The sequence below is a fragment of the Diceros bicornis genome, chromosome 18, assembly GCF_020826845.1.
Source record: "Diceros bicornis minor isolate mBicDic1 chromosome 18, mDicBic1.mat.cur, whole genome shotgun sequence".
NCBI classification, from domain to species: Eukaryota; Metazoa; Chordata; class Mammalia; order Perissodactyla; family Rhinocerotidae; genus Diceros; species Diceros bicornis.
This window is the reverse complement of record NC_080757.1, coordinates 30,441,264-30,458,275: the sequence shown is the minus strand read 5'-3', so window position 1 is coordinate 30,458,275 and position 17,012 is coordinate 30,441,264. Positions and strand designations below refer to the sequence as shown.

The 17,012-nt window shown below is 50.3% G+C and overlaps 1 protein-coding gene across 3 annotated transcripts in view; it reads left to right on the top strand.

The window, feature by feature from the left end:
* The first annotated feature begins 3,380 nt into the window (after positions 1-3,380).
* Positions 3,381-17,012, top strand: part of AKAP1 (A-kinase anchoring protein 1) — a 29,707-nt gene continuing 16,075 nt past the window's right edge. Inside the window, exon 1 of one of the 3 annotated variants that reach the window (XM_058560603.1) lies at positions 3,381-3,453. The gene's annotated coding sequence lies outside the window, so the exon portion shown is untranslated. Of the gene's footprint in view, positions 3,454-4,069; positions 4,803-5,095; positions 5,220-17,012 lie in introns of those variants that run through there. The other 2 variants (XM_058560605.1, XM_058560606.1) reach the window with 2 other exon arrangements.

Genomic DNA, 17,012 nt, shown 5'->3' with positions numbered 1-17,012 from the left:
AGATGTAGAAAACAAGAGGGCCACTTACGTAATTTACAATGACAAAAATCTACCTCTCAGGCGGACCAGTGCCTTCCACATGTCCAACCACGACTTCTCTCCTTGAGCAGAATTATACCAGAAGGTTGCCTGGTGAGGATGGAGTCAGAATGAAGGGTGGTGTGCGTTATAGACTTTCAATGAATCATTGCATCGGCTTCTGATCAGACCGTTTCCACTTATCAGAGAAGGCAGCTTCTACATTAGCTTGTGTTGGGGACCTCCTCCCTTAAGTGGGCACTGCCCACTTCTTTTTTGTCTCCTTTTAGTGCTTTATTATTCATCCCTTCCTTCTGACTGACATAATCTTTTTTTTTAGATACAGCATTACCTTCTCTCTTGCTCTATTTACCAGATCCTTATTCTTTTTTTTTTTTTTTATGTCAGGATCACAGAATCTGATAGAAGTTATCCATAACTATTTCTGCAGAAAAACATCATACTTATAAAACCATGTGAGCAATTTCAGGGGGTTCGTGGATTTCCTTGAAGCTGTTTTATGCATCCTATCTTAAAATCTTTGCCTTCAGCAGACACTTTGCCCATTTTGAGCTGATGTTCAAGTTTAAGTCTAACAATGTAGTCCTATTTTCCTCATGGCCAAGTTCTTAGGATCACCTTCCACCCTCACCTCCCTTCTCATAGCACCTTCTAATCTTATACTAGGGCCACCCCGTGACCTCTGAACTGCCCTGACCTGTGGCCACCTCCTCAGCCACAGCTGCTGGGTTGATCTCTGGTTGTGGTTTCAGTTCATCCTGTGCTCTCCCCTTTGACTCCTGTCTTGTACTTTCCCTTGTATTCCGGTTACCCCTTTCCTTTATTCTTCCTCATTCCTTCCATCCTGGCAGGCTCTGCCCCTGTCTCCAAGCACAGGATATGACTGACATATTGATCGCATTTGCCCCCTGCTTTCTGTCCCTCCCTCTCATCACCACATTCAGAGCCTCATCTCCTCTTTCTTCTACTCTCTCCCTCTCCTCATTTTTTCCTACCAATGCTTCCAGGACTTACCCCACTAGACATCATTTTTTCAATTTCTTCCCTGTAGGCACTTCCCACCTCCACCATCACCAGGGCATTGTCCTTCTTTAAAATATCTGCTTTGTACGTGATTTTCAATACATATTTGTATTTCCCACCCAGACCACTCCTCTGAGCTCCAGGCTTGCACATCCAACTTAATTACTGTTTGCATTTAGATGTCACAAACACAGTACAAACGTAAGGGGTCCGAAATGAAACTATGGATTCTCTGCCCCCATCTTGCCCCATCTCAATAAATTGTACCCCATTTCACACAGTAACTCAAGCCAGAGGAAGCATCATTCATTGTCCCCTTTTCCTTACCCCCAATAACATGAGTGAGTCTTGTTGCTACTACTTCCAAAATATATCTTGAGTCCCAAGCAGTCTCTTCATACCCACTGCCATGACTCTTAGCTCAGGCCAGCATCATTTCTCACCTGGACCACTGCATCAGCCTCCCAACTCGTCTCCCCACTTCTGTGCTGGTCTTCCTCTAATCCATTCTTTCCACGGCAGCTACAGCTCCCTTTTAAAAACAGAAATTATGTTGTGTCACTCTCTACTTAACTCTCTTTAATGGCTTCCCATTCATTCACTGAAGCCATTTTTACTGAGTGTCCTCCATGTGCCATGCCCTCAATAATGTGTCCTCTCATGAACAAATGAGGTATATAGTATGTAGATAGTGGTAAGTACTATGAAGAAAAATAAAGAAGGGATAAGGAACAGGGAAGTGTGTGTGTGTGTGTGTGGTTACAATTTTAAATAGGGAGTCCAGGGAAGGCTTCACTGAAACTGAGTAGGTGACCTTTGAGCAAAGGACTTGAAAGAGGTAAGGGAGTGAGCTCTGCAGAATATTCCAGTTGGAGGGAATAGCAAGTGCAAAGGCCCTGAGACAGAAGCATGCCTGGCTTTGGGGCTGAGCAGAGTAGAATACAATTCAAGCTTTACTATGGTTTGTAAGGCAGCGCAGTTCCCTCAAAAAATAAAACCTCCTCCCTCTAGGTCTCCAACCTTCTTTTCCAGCACTGTCCCCCCACCCCACACACACACCCACCCCCGAGATTCCATCCACCCTGATCTTCCAGTTCACAAGAAGCTGTTTTGCCTGTGTTGTTGCCTCTGCTGGGCATACTCTCCAACTCCTACTCCCAAATACAATTTGCAAGGCCAGCTCCTTCTCACCTAGTAGGCTTCAGTTTAAATTTCACCTTAGTCCTTTTCCAACTACACCACCTAAAATAGATCTCTTCTTGTTATTTCTTTTCTATTTCAGCTTCCTATTTGTTTCCTTCATGGCATTAATCACACCGTGCAATCGGGATTCATATATACTATAGGAATTTATACTTAAAACTCAATAGGTAAATGCTATCTCACTGCCATTTAAATTTGCATTTGATCACCAATGAAGATGAAGCATTTTCCCAAGTAATGGTTTGTTCTTAGCATGATCTCTTTTCTATATTGTGCCCAAACAAATGTTCACTTAAAGTCCCTATGCCTTAAGACTGAGAGCAGGCCTGGCCAGCGGGAACCCCACCCTGTCCACTTGTCTGGGGGCAATTTATTTTCCCAAGTTTCCTAGCGGAGTCAGTGACTCATGGTGATTATTTCTTCATGGGAATTATTCCAAAAGCCAAACCCACTTAGAGGAAAGTGTTTCGCTTCGACATCACCAAGGTGTGAAAATGGGCAAGCACCTTGCATTTAAGTGGTGGCAAGTACTCCCATTACGCGGTTATTATTGAGCAATTATTAATGGCCACCTGATTATGCATACAATGTAATGACAGTTGCAGGGAAGCAAAGGGAGCCCTGCCCCTCACCGGCCCCTTGGCCTTTTTCAGGGGGCTCTCCATGACGAGGCAGGCAGATGGTCTAACTGACCGCTCGAGATCGCCCAGAGCCGAGGCGGGAGAACCCGCGCTGGGACCGGGCGGGGCAGAACTTCGAGGTTCCCGGGGTTCTGAAAGCTCCGGCCAGGCCCCTCTCCCGAGCTCCGCCGAGATTACAGCTCATCTCGCGAGAGCACGAGCAGGACCCGACTGTGGGCGGCGGCGGCGGGATGTTGGCTGAGCCCTCCTGACCGCGCCCCCTCTGGCGCAGCTGGGAGAGGCCTGGGCGGGAACGGCCGGCGGCGCGCACGCGCAGGTGAGCCGAGCGGGCGCGGGGGCGCGAGGGCGGGGGGCGGGGCCTTGCGTCGCGCCGCGGGCACGTCGCTGCGCGTCCTCAGTATTTAATGTCTCTGTGTTCCACCGGCCTGGGCGAGCACGTGGGGGAGCGGCCGCGGCGCAGCTCTGCGGGGCCGGGCCGCGGGGCCGAGGCGGGAGGCGGGGGGCGGCGGCGCCAGGACTCTGCATCCCGGCGGTCGCCGAGGAGCTGGTAAGTTGGGGCCGCCTCGGGACCACCTGCCGGGGCCCTGAGGGCGACGCCGTCGGGGTGATGGGGAGCCGAGTCTGCAGGTGCGGGGTGCGACGCGCGCTCCAGGTGTCCCGGGGACCGAAGGCTCCGGACGCCGAGCGCGTGCAGAGGGTCTCCGGCCCGTCTCCTGCTGTCAAGCAGGCCCTTCTTTCCCTTTCGTCGTTCTGCGCGCCCCCTCGTCCTCCCCTGCCAGGGTTGTCTGCCCGCGGGCTCCTGCTGACAGGTCGCGTGTGCGTGGCTGGGGGGCGCGCTCTGCAGCCGCGCTCTGCCCCCCACGCGCGTCATCATCCTCGGGGGCGAGGGGCGAGGACGCGACGCCCCGGGGACCGGTCTTCGGCTTAACTTTCCCGGAGCGCGCACGCCCTCCGGTGAGACAGACCTGAGCGCGTCCCACCCAAGGTCGCCCAACCCCACACGCGTTTACTTTTCAAAGGTCGTGTGTACCCAGTCTTAGCCGGGAGCGGCGGCGGGGGGGCGGGCTCTGGGCAGGGCCTGGTGCTCAGAAGGGCGAGGAGGTCCCCTACGGCCCGCGGGCACTCGTTTCCCCGTCCTGAGGGGTTGGAGTTGAATTGGTCACTTCAGGAACCTCCCCGACTTCTGGGCCCCTTTAGCTCGCCCTGGCTTGCTCCCCACCTAGGCCTGGCGGTTGCCCACCCGAGCAGGTAGCTCAGCCCCTGGGAGTTCAGTGCGGCGAACCAGGAGAAAGGGCTTGGTTTGCGGACCCGGGAGGATAGGCTAGGAGACCGGTTGTGATTGGAACCCTGTTTTGGGCAGAGGGACCGCTTGAACCTAGTTAGGGTCCCGAGGTCAAAGCCTTGGTGTCTCGAGAGGATAAGCATTTGCAGCCCCTTAAAGGGTGTCCGGAGAGGCGAGGCCGTCCTGCCCGGTGCGCCCGCTGACTTCATGCCCCGGGGCGCGTGGGTCACATGTCGCGCTCCGCCTGCACACCGCCCCCAGCCGGCCGGCGGTCTGGAGGGACCACGCTAGTTTCGGGGTTAGGGTCAAAATTATGCTTGGAGAGGCTGTAGTCTGGACGCTTCGGGGGCGGGCTTTCGCCAGTTCAACTATTTTGTGCCCTGGCATACGGTTCCTCCCGTTTCCCTTCCAAGAGAGGCTTAAGGAAGGAAAGGAGCTGTTGGTGGTGGGCGGTGCCGACCTGACCCGAGACAGCTTGGAAGTGCCGGGTATTTCGCGATCTTCCTCTCCGGCGGAGACGCCCAGGTTGGCGGGCGCTTTCCTGCTCCCCGGCCGCCGCTAACACAAAGCCGGTGGACTTCGCTCCAGGTGTGAGGGGAGGCCTCTCAAGCCAGGTAGGGTGTCTGGGCACGGCAATTAGGTTAAACAAGCCATCTTGCCCTTACTGAAGTAAGGCTGCAGCGGGCTTCTTGGTGTTTAAATTTATTTCCTGCAGGGAGCTATGGGCTTCTGGCCCCGTGGTGCATCATAATCTGTTGGTTGCTCACAATTACTGATGAAGGAACACCTTATTGTGCTCTTGTAACTAAGTCTTCCCCAAATTAGTGGTTTTTTTTTTTTTTTTAACTATTTAGAAAACAAAGCTTGGAATCTTAGTAAGCAACATCCATCTCTTTTGCTCTTAAAGGTACAGAGCATCTTTGAAATGAAGAGAGAGCAGCAGCATTTGAACATTTATCAGATTCCTCTGTTCTTGGCTCTCAAGTGGTTCACCTGCTGATTATTTAAGACTTTCTGAGCACTGGAAACAAGTTAAGTTTTGTTTTGGGAGCTTTTGGACTTGTGTTGAACCTTTGCTCTTTCACCACTTCACTAGTTTTGTGGGTTCTGGGTAATAATTGCTGGGTATATTCTCAGATGAAGTATGGCCCAGGGCTAGGGGAGGTCCTCTAGATCCTACAGGTATGCAAATCACAGAAGTTTCAGTGCCTACCTGGGTGAAATAGGCTGTATTGTCACGTGTATTGTTAGGTGATGGCCCAGAATTTGCAGGTAACTGATCTTATCCAAGCCTGTGAATGGATTTGTGTCTAGCTGGAGCCCTTTGTATGAATGTCAGTTCCTCCTCCCAGCTGTTTCTAGGAAATACATTCACACCTGGCCACTGCAGCATGACAGTGAAGGTGTCTGATGTAAGTGGCCTGCTCAGGTGCCAAGTGGATGTGTCTCCAGTGTAAGGTTGCTGAGCATCAATATTTTAAAGCAATTTGTTTTGCTCTACCTGGTAACCCACATTATTCTTGGCTTTGGACCCAGCCAACTCATAGCCATCGTTTGTGGTGAAGGTGAATTTTACCCTTTGCGGTGTTCTCTCTCCTCATCCCAAAGACATATTGAGATAATATAGTGTTTGTGAGACTTGGCGCTAGGCCTGGTACATGATAGTGCTCAAGCATTGTTGCTTTTCCTCCTAAAGAATTCTGAGACTAACATTTTCTCTTGAATCACTAGCGTGATTTGAATTTTATTAGAAGTTCCCCTCCCCTCCAGCCTCTGACCTGGAAACTTGGTTGAAAGGAAAAGGAAAACAAAGTGGTTTCCCCACACTTTGCCAGCCAGCCTCCTGGCTCTAGCCTGCAACAACATGACCCGATGGAACACACGTTTCAGGGCCTGGGGGACTGTGCACCCCATGTCCTTGACGAGCTGCTGCCTGCCAGCCCATTCTACCCAGGCCGCTCCTTCCTAATCTTCCCTGTGAGTGCAGGTTGGTCTGTGCTGTTGTGGGGCAGTTGACAGTTTTGTGTTAATACTTTCAGCTGGCCATTCTGAGGAGTGTTCCTCTGCTCTGGGGAGGTGGTGGGTCCTGTGGGCCTCTTGTCCCACTGGAATAATCTCATACTGTTTGAATTTCTAATTTACGTGGGATGTATTTTAATCCGAAACCTTGCTTCTTAAGGCAAGTTCTGTTTCTTCCACATCCCTTTCTGGCGTAATGCCTCACATGGGTTTCACCTTTGTGATCATTCAGCATTAAGTACCCACTGTATGTGGCACTCCGCTGGGCAAACCTGCTGGCCCTAGTACCTAGTTTTAAACTTGGGTTGTGGAAAACATGTCAGTGACAATGTTCTGAGTAGGACAGTCTGGCTGGAGAAGTAGCTGGCGGGGATGTGGGAACTGATGTTTAGAGGATGCTTTTCCTTGACAGTTACTGTGCTAGATGAGTTACAAGCAAACGTGTCCCTAATCCTTTAATCCTCACACCTCTGAGTACAGTTGAGGAGGAGGGTGAAGCTGCGGGCCATCAGGATTGTTTCAGTGGCTAATGAAAATACAAATTGAGGGGTAGAGAGACTGACAGGTGTGGGTTTGGACTTAAACTAGATCCTCTGGGAGGCTTTTGACCAAGGAGGTCAAATTCATGGGTTTTTCTCCTCATCTTTCTAAGCTGATTGTTGCAGTGAAGGAGTGTGTGTTATCCTTCAGCATTTGGAGGACTGGCTTTCAGTAATAAGTAGCTTTCAAGGTGTCCTTAACTTTCTTTTCCTCCTACTGAGATGGTTCTACTGAATGATCTTAGTTCTCTCCAGGTCCCTGCCATGTGGACATTTCTACAGCTCAGTTGATAGTTTGCAGCAGTTGACAGTAAACATTCTGTTCCTATCTGGTAATACTGGCTGGCTGCCTTCACTTAGCAGGGTGTCACTGAGGCCCATGCACTTAGGAACAAAGCAGGGTCCCCGGTGAGTTCTAGAAGTAAAGGTACACAGCGCTGAGGGCTGAGGAGGCTTGTTTTACTGCTGGGTTTAGCTGGTGAGAGCCCTGGATTGGGGGATGAGGGCTGAAACCTGGCTGTGGTTCTAGGCAGGTCTTTTGGACCCCTGGGGGTCTCAGTTTCTTTAGCTGAAAAAGAGGGTTGGTCAGCATCAAAGGTGTTCAGATTATGCTCCTGGGAGCCCTGGAGTTAGACTGAAGTGCCTGGGGCTGCGGGAAGATGGAGTTGCCTACAGGGTTGTGTATTGGGAGGGAGAGGTGTGTTTGGGCTCGCAAGACTAAAAAAACTCAACCCACTGTTTCAGGTGCATCTCAAGTTCTCTTAGCTCTAAGGTGCTACTGTGCTAAATATTTTTAATTTTTAAGATATCTCTATTCTCTTCTCCTAAATCAATGCTTAGCAGAGAGGGTCTAGAGCTGCCCTGTCCTATAGGGTAGCTACTAGTCGTGTGTGGCTAGTTAAACTTTTTTAAGCATTAAATGAAATTTGAAAATCAGTTCTTCAGTGACATTGGTCATGTTTCAAGTGCTCAGTGTCCTCATGTGGCTGGTGGCTGCAGTACTGGACAGTGCAGGTCTAGAACATTTTCATCATCACAGAAAGTTCTATAGGACAGTGCTGGTCTTAGTTCTTTGCCCGACTCTAAAAGCTGCCTTACCTTATAAAGCTCTGTATGTTTGGGCTTAGTCTTCCATAGTCCACAGACCCAGCCGCTTTGGTGACAAATTATTTACGTATCAGCTCTCTCCATGGCATGTTAAGAATAAGTTCCAGCCTGCCAGGTGGGAGGGCAATGATCAATTATGAAACAGTTTGAGAGAGGAGCCTAGTGAGGGGTCTGGGGATGGAAGCATGAGGCACAAGGGCCAGATACTAAGCCCTTAGGAAGCTGTTTTGGTTTGAGAGCCTGTTTATTATCATAAAGGTCCTTGCTGGTTCTCCAAGGCTTGCACTCACTGTCCTTGGTCTTCAGATATCAGCACACCTGCTGCTTGGTCCTTCACCCACCTGATGACTTCCTGTGGGATCCCAGTGTGGGCCTGCTGCTCAACCAATTGCAGACCCTTACAAACTAGTGGCTTTTTTTTTTTTTTTTTTTGCTGAGGAAGATTAGCCCTGAGCTAACATCTGTAGCAATCTTCCTCTATTTTGTATGTGGGTCACCACCACAGCATGGCTGACGAGTGGTGTAGGTCTGTGTCCAGCATCTGAACCCGTGAACCTAGGCCACCAAAGCTGAGAGTGCCAAACTTTAACCACTACGCCACGGGGCTGGCCCCACTAGTGTCGTTTTTATCCTGCCCCTCCAGTCCATTTTTCCAGAAGGCACTGAGAAGAGGTGGGTCACAGTGGGGCTCCTGCAGTGTTGGTGTGAGGCTAGCTCTGGGGAGCGAGCTTTATTTCCAGATGCCCCCTCGTTTCGTCCTGAGCATGCTGAGTTTGAACTCTGCTAGACTGTGCTTTGACATATAATGTGAGATCTCTCTTTTCTTGGAGCCAGACAGCATAAGATGCGTAACAGACACTTAGTGAGCATCTACTGTATACCTGGCATCTTAGGAGGGTTCTTTTCAAACTATTCTCTTTCTTATTCTCTCAACCCTATGAGATTAAGTATTTCTAGCTTGTATGAGGAAACTGAGGCCCTGAGGAAGTCAGCTGATCCCAGGACACAGTGAAGGCTGGACCGGCCTTGGACCTAGATCGAGGTTCTGTCTCCAGCTCAATGCTCAGAGACCGTTTCATATTTACGGCCCCGTTGTCCCTCCATCCTCATCCAGAAAATGAAACTGGGTTTTTAAAAGATTAAAATCATTTGTCCCACAAACTGAGTCAGACTATTAGGTGTTTTGAGTCATTTCAGCCTCATTTCAGCTCTATGAGGGAGGTATTTGTACCCATTTTATAGAACATTTTCATTTTCCAGGAAACTGAAGCTCCGGATCCTACTCTTTAATGCCCTTGTCTTTCCAAAGCCATGTTTTATCATCAGAATTATGCAACCATTCAGTGTCTTGGAGATACACAAGTAATGACCATGACTAAGACAGCCTCTTAGACTAGTAGCTGTGCCTTAGGGCCTGGAAAACTGCTCTGAAGACTGGGGTTTAGCTCAATCGCCTGGTTGAAAAGACAACCTTGAACTAACTCATTCCCCAGCTAATAATAATGTGGCCTGTCAGACCTCACATGGAGGTCACGAGACCATCCCCTGGCCCTCAACAGGCTGTCACCTGGGAGTAGCTTGGTCCCTGTTGAAGGAGGAAACACGATCTGCTCAGTCCCAGTCCTCAGCCGCATGCTGCACTGCCATCCCACCCCTTCTCCTCCGGCCTTGGCCTGGGACAGCCGTCTGAAAGCCAGTACAGTCTTCTCTAGATCTCCTTCTTGCACCTCCTTCCTGTCCCTCCAAAGAGAAAGGAGCAGGAGGAACTTGCTCTGAGCTGCCTTGGAAGGAGGCCTGCACTCTGGTGTGCCCTAAGCTCTGTCTCTGGTGAGAAACAGCTGTGCTGGGAATAGCCTCTTTGCTTTGTCCTCTGACTTTGGTGAGGCCCACCCGGCCAAGAATGTGCTGCTGTGCTATTTTTAGCAGGTGGCATCCTTTAGGAGGGCCGAGTGCATGTGGCTTCAGTGTACCGGGCAGGTCCTGGTGCCAACACTGCTGCTGCCTCCAAATCAGGAGAGGAAGGAGAAAAAAGCCACCCTAGAAACTGTCATAGGGTGTGTATGTGTGGGAGGTGGCTCCTTAACAGGTCTCTGGGGCTGCCTTTTCTATTGCGGATCTGTGGCAGGGGCCCAACTCCGCCTCCTGGGCCAGGCAGGCATGTGACCGAGGGAGCCCAGTGAGCTGGGAACTCCCTAGTTCAGGACTGCTGCCCAGGGGAATGAGGACCCCTTGTGCCTCAGCAGCCAATCGCAGGAAATCACATAATCTCGTTTTTATGGGAAGTCGCCCAACCTAAGGGCAGGCCACTAAACGAACACTAAAAACCCTGTACAACTGTGGATCTGCTGGCAGCCTGATTACTGGAGTCCTTTCGCTTAAACCAAAATAGAAACATGAGAGGAGGCAAAGCCGTGCCCCTCAGTAGGAATTCTTAGTGGGGAGCCACTGAGGCTGAAGAGATATGAAAAAGGAGTTTGACAAACAAGTTATGTTCCTCACGGCCATCCTTTCTTTTCTCTTTTTTTTTTTTTGTTCCTCCTTCCGTCTAACTTGGAGCTGCCAACTCCAGCCCATCTATTTGTTTCTGATTAAGAAAGCTTCGAGCCATATAAGGCCCTCTGTTGCCTATGGTTTATGTTGGCTGGAGAGCGAGGTTGTTTTCGCAAAGTCTGATTCAAAGTAGCAGTAAGGGCTTGTGTGGGGCTGTGTGTGTGTCCCCATCTGCCCCGCTGGGGGCAACACCACCTTACCCGAACAAAGTCATTTGAGGGAGTGGGAGCTGAGGGTAAGGGTCTAGCAGAGGATCTCGAAGGCTAATGTGTGGTGCAAACCCAGCTCTTCCTGGCGAATGCATTTGCTGAAAACCAAGTAAAAAGTGAGTCCCTGTGTACCTGTCATGCTACCAGCCACAGAAGCATCCTGTTTCTGGAATAGATTCTGGAATCAGCTTCTGTTTATTAATTAGGAAACTACCGCCCCTTTGCTCTTTGTACAACTCTGTTCTCCTCTCTGGAGGAAGTTCGGGGAACCTGTTCCTCTGGGTTCTTGACTTGCAGCAATGCTCCTGCCCAGTGACGCTGGGAGCCATTTCTCTGGCAGCAGCCCTCCAACCTCATCTTCGCCTCCTCTTCTTGCTGTCTCTTGAGTCAGCCAAGTGTTCCTGCCTTAGGACTTTGGCACACCCTGCCTGGAACTTTCTCCCCCTCTCCTTTCCCTGTCCTCTCTGATCTTGGCAGGGCTGCTTCAGCTCTGTTGCCCCCTCTTCGGAGAGGCGTTCCCGGACTGTTCTATCTAAAGCTCCCCGCTCTCCCAAGCATGCTTTATCCAGCCTTTCTCAGCCTGAGTTCTTCATCTAAACTACAGAACACAGAAGGTGATCGAGTGACTGTTTCTCAACTCTCCCAACGAGTACCATTCTGGATGCACAGGGAGTATAGTTAATTCATTACTGACGCGGGATGCTTAGGGTTCAGTAGGGCTCAGTTCTCTGAAACCGTGGAGAGAGGCTGCAGGTTTATTATGTTTGATTGTTGAATCTTCTCTGCTATCCTGTTATCTGAAATGTGACTCCCTACTCCTCCCTCCACCTTTGCTTCCTGAGGAAGCATCTCCAGTGGAACCTGGCTCACAGTGAGTAGAGTATTAAAGTCTTTATTAAATGACTAGCCCTGAGGGGTCCTGCTACCTGATGCTGGCATTGGGTGGGGAGACCAGATCCCTCGGCTCCAAAGGGTCTAACTATCAATAAGCACATTCATTTTTGATTATTGCTATTATGTCAGCAGGGCAGTTGGGGTCTCTGAAGCAAAATTGGCATCTATTATTATGGAAAAATAAAGCATTACATATTTGTACATAGGTGAGTTGACACTAATACATATTTATATATTATGATGGTTAACAAGAAACAAAGCTGTATGGTAATAGAGCATCCATTGCTACTTGTATATAGCTTCAGAATGTATGTATTTTCTATCAGAGCATTGCTGGTAGAAAGATTGGACTTTTGAGTCTGCACAAGGTTTGGAAGAATAGCCATTTGCCCTGAGTGCTCCCCATCCATCCTTTCTCTTCTAGAGGCAGCTGCTTTCAATTCCCTGTCCTTGCTGCCATTTACCTTTATTTCTAAATAGTACACTCCTCCTCTTTCCTTTTTAATGTTATCTGATTTGTTTTTCTGCTTGGCTCAGTGCTACGCTTAATCTCCCCTCATGCTCTCAGTGTAGAGGTAGCACAACGTGGTCAAGTTGCTATTCGGAGTGTACGTTGCTGTAGACATTGCTTATGGCTGTGAAGTTCTTAGTTTTCCATGTTTCCTTTCTTGTCTCCCCCTCCCTTCTCCTCTCCCAGTTAATGTCTTTTGTTTCTTTAGCTTAGTTTTCTGTCTCTCTCTCACCAGTTCTCTGACTCTTCCCTGGGCCTCGGCCATGTTGTTGAGCTCCTGTCCTTGGTGGGAAACTCCTCTCATTGTGCTTAAACACTCCAGGTACTCAGCAGTTCTGTGGTGCTCCTGGGAAGCACCCCGTCCCTGGCTCTGCTTCCCCGTCATCCTGGGAATTCCTTCTCCCTTTCTCCACCCTTCTCTTGGGTGGCTTCCTGGGTCGGTGCCCCCTCCTTTCTTGGTTTACTCCCTTGTCTTGGTGGAGCCCATCTTCCAGCAGCTTGCTGAGAAGGTGTGCGAGGGTGGGCAGTCAACAAGAAGCAAGCTGATTCATGCCCAAGGACAGGACCCTTTGAAGGCATGGGTTGGGGGGGTGTGGCTGAAGACAGAAGGGTTGGTAGAAAGTTGGCAAAGATGACTAGGCCCCCAGATCCTTTCTACCATGCCAGCAGAAGATCTGGCTTTACTTTATGGAGTAGTTTAAATGAGAGAGGATCTCGATTTGGGCACCAGGTAGTGGTGAAAATGGGTACTGAATGAAAGTCCGCATATTGAATGGTGCAGCCCAACCCCCCTTGGCTCCCACAGTGCTGGCATTCAGACTAATATCCTCTCATCCCCCACCCCAGGACATTAGAACGTTCTATTCTGGGGAAACGGGCAGGCTGATTCCTGTTTACCCCCCGCCCTAGCCAAGACATTTGCCTGATTCTTGGACCAGACTTCTCAGTTGGTCAGTGGCAGAGGATGGCAGTAACAGGCCCACTGGAGAAGAAGTCATTGGGGGGTTTTGCCCTAAAAGAAACGGAAAGACTTGAAAGTGCCTCGAGAACAGTGCATTTGTCTGATTCATTTCTGTGTCCCACTGTGCTTTGTACTCTGTAGGTGCCAATAACTATTTGTTGAATAGACATTACCTTATGCCTTTGTGATTTCGGAGTTGGTCATATTGCACTGTCTGCACTGATTTTTGGAAAATCAGTGTCTTACCTTTGCTTTGCCCACCTGAGGCGGTGATGTGAAGGGTCTTTGCTTCACACTGACATCTTTTCTGATTCCTTTTGAAGGCATGTATCATCTTGATTAGCTTTTAAGTAACCTCGTTGTCAGATCCCAGCTTCATACCTTCCGGGCAGTCTTGTGGAGTGTTCTGTGGTGGTGGGTGGGGGCTCCGTGTACCCGGGACCACTTTCCTGGCACCTGCTCTTTATCATCCTCAGAAATCACTTGTAAAGCAAGAGCTGGGGATGAGGGGCAGGGTGGATGTGATGTAGTTGTTAAAAAGTTTTCTAAAACCACATTCCTACCCGCTAAATAAAGCAATGGGAACACCTTTGCAGGCGGTGCTGTTTTTATCCTTTATCACTTGAAGCCTCATGAGACTGGACCTGCCATGGGGTTGGTCAGCAGAGGAGGAGGGAGGCTGGGCCGTTCACCCTTGTGTGGTTCTCTGTTTTACCAAGTTTTCCAAACTGGGAGTGAGTTTAATTTTTAATTGAACTGGAGGAAGAAGAGCTCTTAATTTGAGACCATGTCCAGAGATGGGATTTTTCACTTCTGCCTCTTCTTAGCTGGAGCTCCTGGGACCTGACTCTGGGTTTCCATTTTGGCTGGAGAAGGCTTCGCTGAGCAGATGATGTTACTGGGATAATCCTCCATCCTCCTGGAGTGCGGGCTGGGAAGTGTCCTGTGACTTTTGGACTGCGGGTTTACCCAGAACGGGGCGTGTGGCTGGTCTGGCTGCTCTGCGGGACCATCACAATGGAGGGTGTGGGGGACAGTCCTGGGAAGGACCTCCCAGCCCCACTGTGAGCTAATTTGGAATCTATAGGGTGCCAACATAAGTCACGGCTCACTCAGGCCCCCTAAGGATGAGGGTCACAAGCCTGTGAACACCAGGCTGGGCTGAGACCAACACACCTCTGAGGCATGGCTCCAGCACTCTGATTCCTGGGCCCCAGCCATGCTGCTGAGGTTGAGTGGCCCAGCTTACCATCGTCCTTCACCCTCAGTGGCAGGACCAGACACTGCCCAGCAAGGTAGGCGTTGGCCATGGTAGCATTTATCCAGCTCTTGTGTTTCCCTCAGGTCTTCTGGGAACACCCTCTAGAACTGCACTGTCTTCTAGGTAGCCACCAGCTGTATGTGGCTGCTTAAATTTAAATTAACATTAAAGTTTAAAATTCAGTTCCTCAGTCACACTGGTCACATTTCAAGTGCTCAGTAGCTGCCTGTGACTAAGTGGCTGCCAATATCAGACTGCAGTCGCCACTTGGGGATCACCCAGACCTTTGCCTCTTGTGACTTGCTCTGCTTTGGCCGTGTGGCAACTGCTGCGACTCTGCTTCCCGTTGCCTTGACAGTAAAGGTCAAACTCCTTTTGTCTGGCCCCTACCAGCTCTTCGGCTTCGGCTCCCGAGACTTGTTCTGCTCTTCTCTGGGACTTGCTGCCCCCTTCCACCCCCAAAGGCACCTTGGGTTTAGAACCTTAATTTATGTCCTTAACCCACCATTGCAACCTCAGGAAATTCTCCCCTTCTTGGAGACAGCCTTCCTTGGGTTCTCTCTGCCCACTTCTGAAGTCGGGCTCAGCTTGGTGCAGGTGTGTGTGTGTGAGAGCGACACACACACAGAGATTCTTCCACTGGGATTGTGAGCTTCTGGTGGACACAAACTTGCTTGCAGCAATGTAAACATATTTGAATGTATGTGCGTAATCTCAACTTGATGCGGAATTAGGTAAATGCATCCTGTATAAACCAAGAGGCACTATTGTGGTCTTGCCAAGACCTCTGTGTTTGTGGTCTTCCTCCAGCATACTCGGGGGAGGGGATGGGGGGAAGGAGGGAGGGGGCCCCTTGGTGTGACCCACAGCCCACTGTTACTCTGAATGCAGTGACAGCAAGTGCGGGGCTTTAGGTTCTGGATCATGTAGCTTTTCCCTGTCCTTGGAAGGCCTTCTTCAAGGGGAAAGCCCCTCAGCAAGGACTTGATGTGCTGGGCACTGTAGAGAGGGAGTGTCTTGAGCCTCCTTCTGTTGGTGAGCACCCCGGGACAGTCTTTGGCAGTGTGAACAGATAACCCTGGAATAATGGAAATGTTTGAATTTCAACTTAGAGGGTCTATAAAAGTCCATTCAGAACACAGAGTGGATGTGGCTTCCCTGACCAGGCCCAAGCCGTGACTTGTTAGGCTCTTGGCTCCTAAGCTCTTGTTTTTATGATGGACTTTCCCGTCAATTAAAATTACATGTAGCTCTTTTTCCGCAATAACCGAAGCCAAATTGGCTTAGTCACTGTGACCAACACTCTTTGTAGCATTCCCGGAGGTTGGTTTTCTTGTTTAGCAGAAGGCTCTAGACCTCAGTGACTGGTAGGTCGTTGAGGTTGGAAGTGAGGCCATTACTTCTCCAGAAGTAAGCTGTTCTGAGAAGGGCATGTTCCTCTGGGAGAAAGAAGGAATCCTTTTAGAACCTGGAGTGAGCAGGGGAAGCCGAGGCCTTGTGGTGGGGCTGTGGCCCGTGCCTGCCTTCAGCTCTGTGTGACCGCTGGGCAGCCAGCCAGCATGCAGCTATTCCTGGCAAATGGACCTGCTAAAAATAAGCGGGCAGCTATTTAATTCCAGCAGATTCAAAATAGCCCAGTCTCCTCTCCACCAACCCGATGGCAGTGCTCTGCATCCTTCTGGGGGGCTTTTCCCTGACTGGAAGCAGGTCTGCCTGAGTGTCCTGGGCCTCAGGAGGTGGGGGACCGCCTTCAGTTAGCTTGTGAGTGTGAAGGCCTTTGGACTCACAGTGTTTTGTGGTTTTTTTTGTGAGGGCTAGCCCTGAGCTAACATCCGATGCCAATCCTCCTCTTTTTTTTTTTTGCTGAGGAAGACTGGCCCTGAGCTAACATCCGTGCCCATCTTTCTGTACTTTATGTGGGACGCCGCCACAGCATGGCTTAACAAGCAGTGCATCGGTGCATGTCCGGGATCCGAACCTGCAAACCCCAGGCCGCTGAAGTGGAGCACGTGCACTTAACCGCTGCACCACCAGGCCGGCCCCTGGACTCACAGTGTTAAATGCCACTTATATCTTGGGAGGTTCAGGTTAAAAAAAAAAAAAAAAAAAAAAAAAAACACAGAAAACCAGGGCAAAGAGAGCAACTCAAGAGTCTGTGCCCAGAAAAGGAAGGTAGCAGAGAGCCTTCTAAGGCTGAAATGTGTCTGTGCACGCACGTGCGCGTGTGTGAAGGGTGCCCTGTCTGAGACTTCAGGAAGCTTGGTGCATCCTACGCTACCTCATCCAGGCCTATAGACCACATAAAGCAGGGAAATGGCACCTCGCTGATTCCCAACAAGTCTGTTTGATGGAGGTGAGATTGGCTCGGGTAGTTGGAAATGAAGGGCTAAGGAGGTGACGGTGGGAAGTGGGGGCTTCAGTCACCCAGAGCTCCCTGTGAGGTGTCTCCAGGCAGCTGGCGCCTTTAGCGAAACCTGGCTAGGCTCCATCAACACACCACCTTTGGGTGGAGCGGCTGCTGATCCCACGGGCTTTTGGCTCTCTCCTTGGTGGAGATGGCTCATGTCACTAATCACAGTCCCCTGGCAGCAAGGAAAAAATAAACCGGGTCTTCCCCTCCTATCTGGGGATCTCAGACCTCTTTTCTGAAGTGCCTGGAGCATTCCAACTCCATGTCAGGCAGTGCCTGTCCCTGGAGGTGGTCATGGGGAGGAGGGCTTTGCCCGGAGCTGCTCTCACCATGTAGAAGTGATGGCTCCTGGTTCTCAGCTTA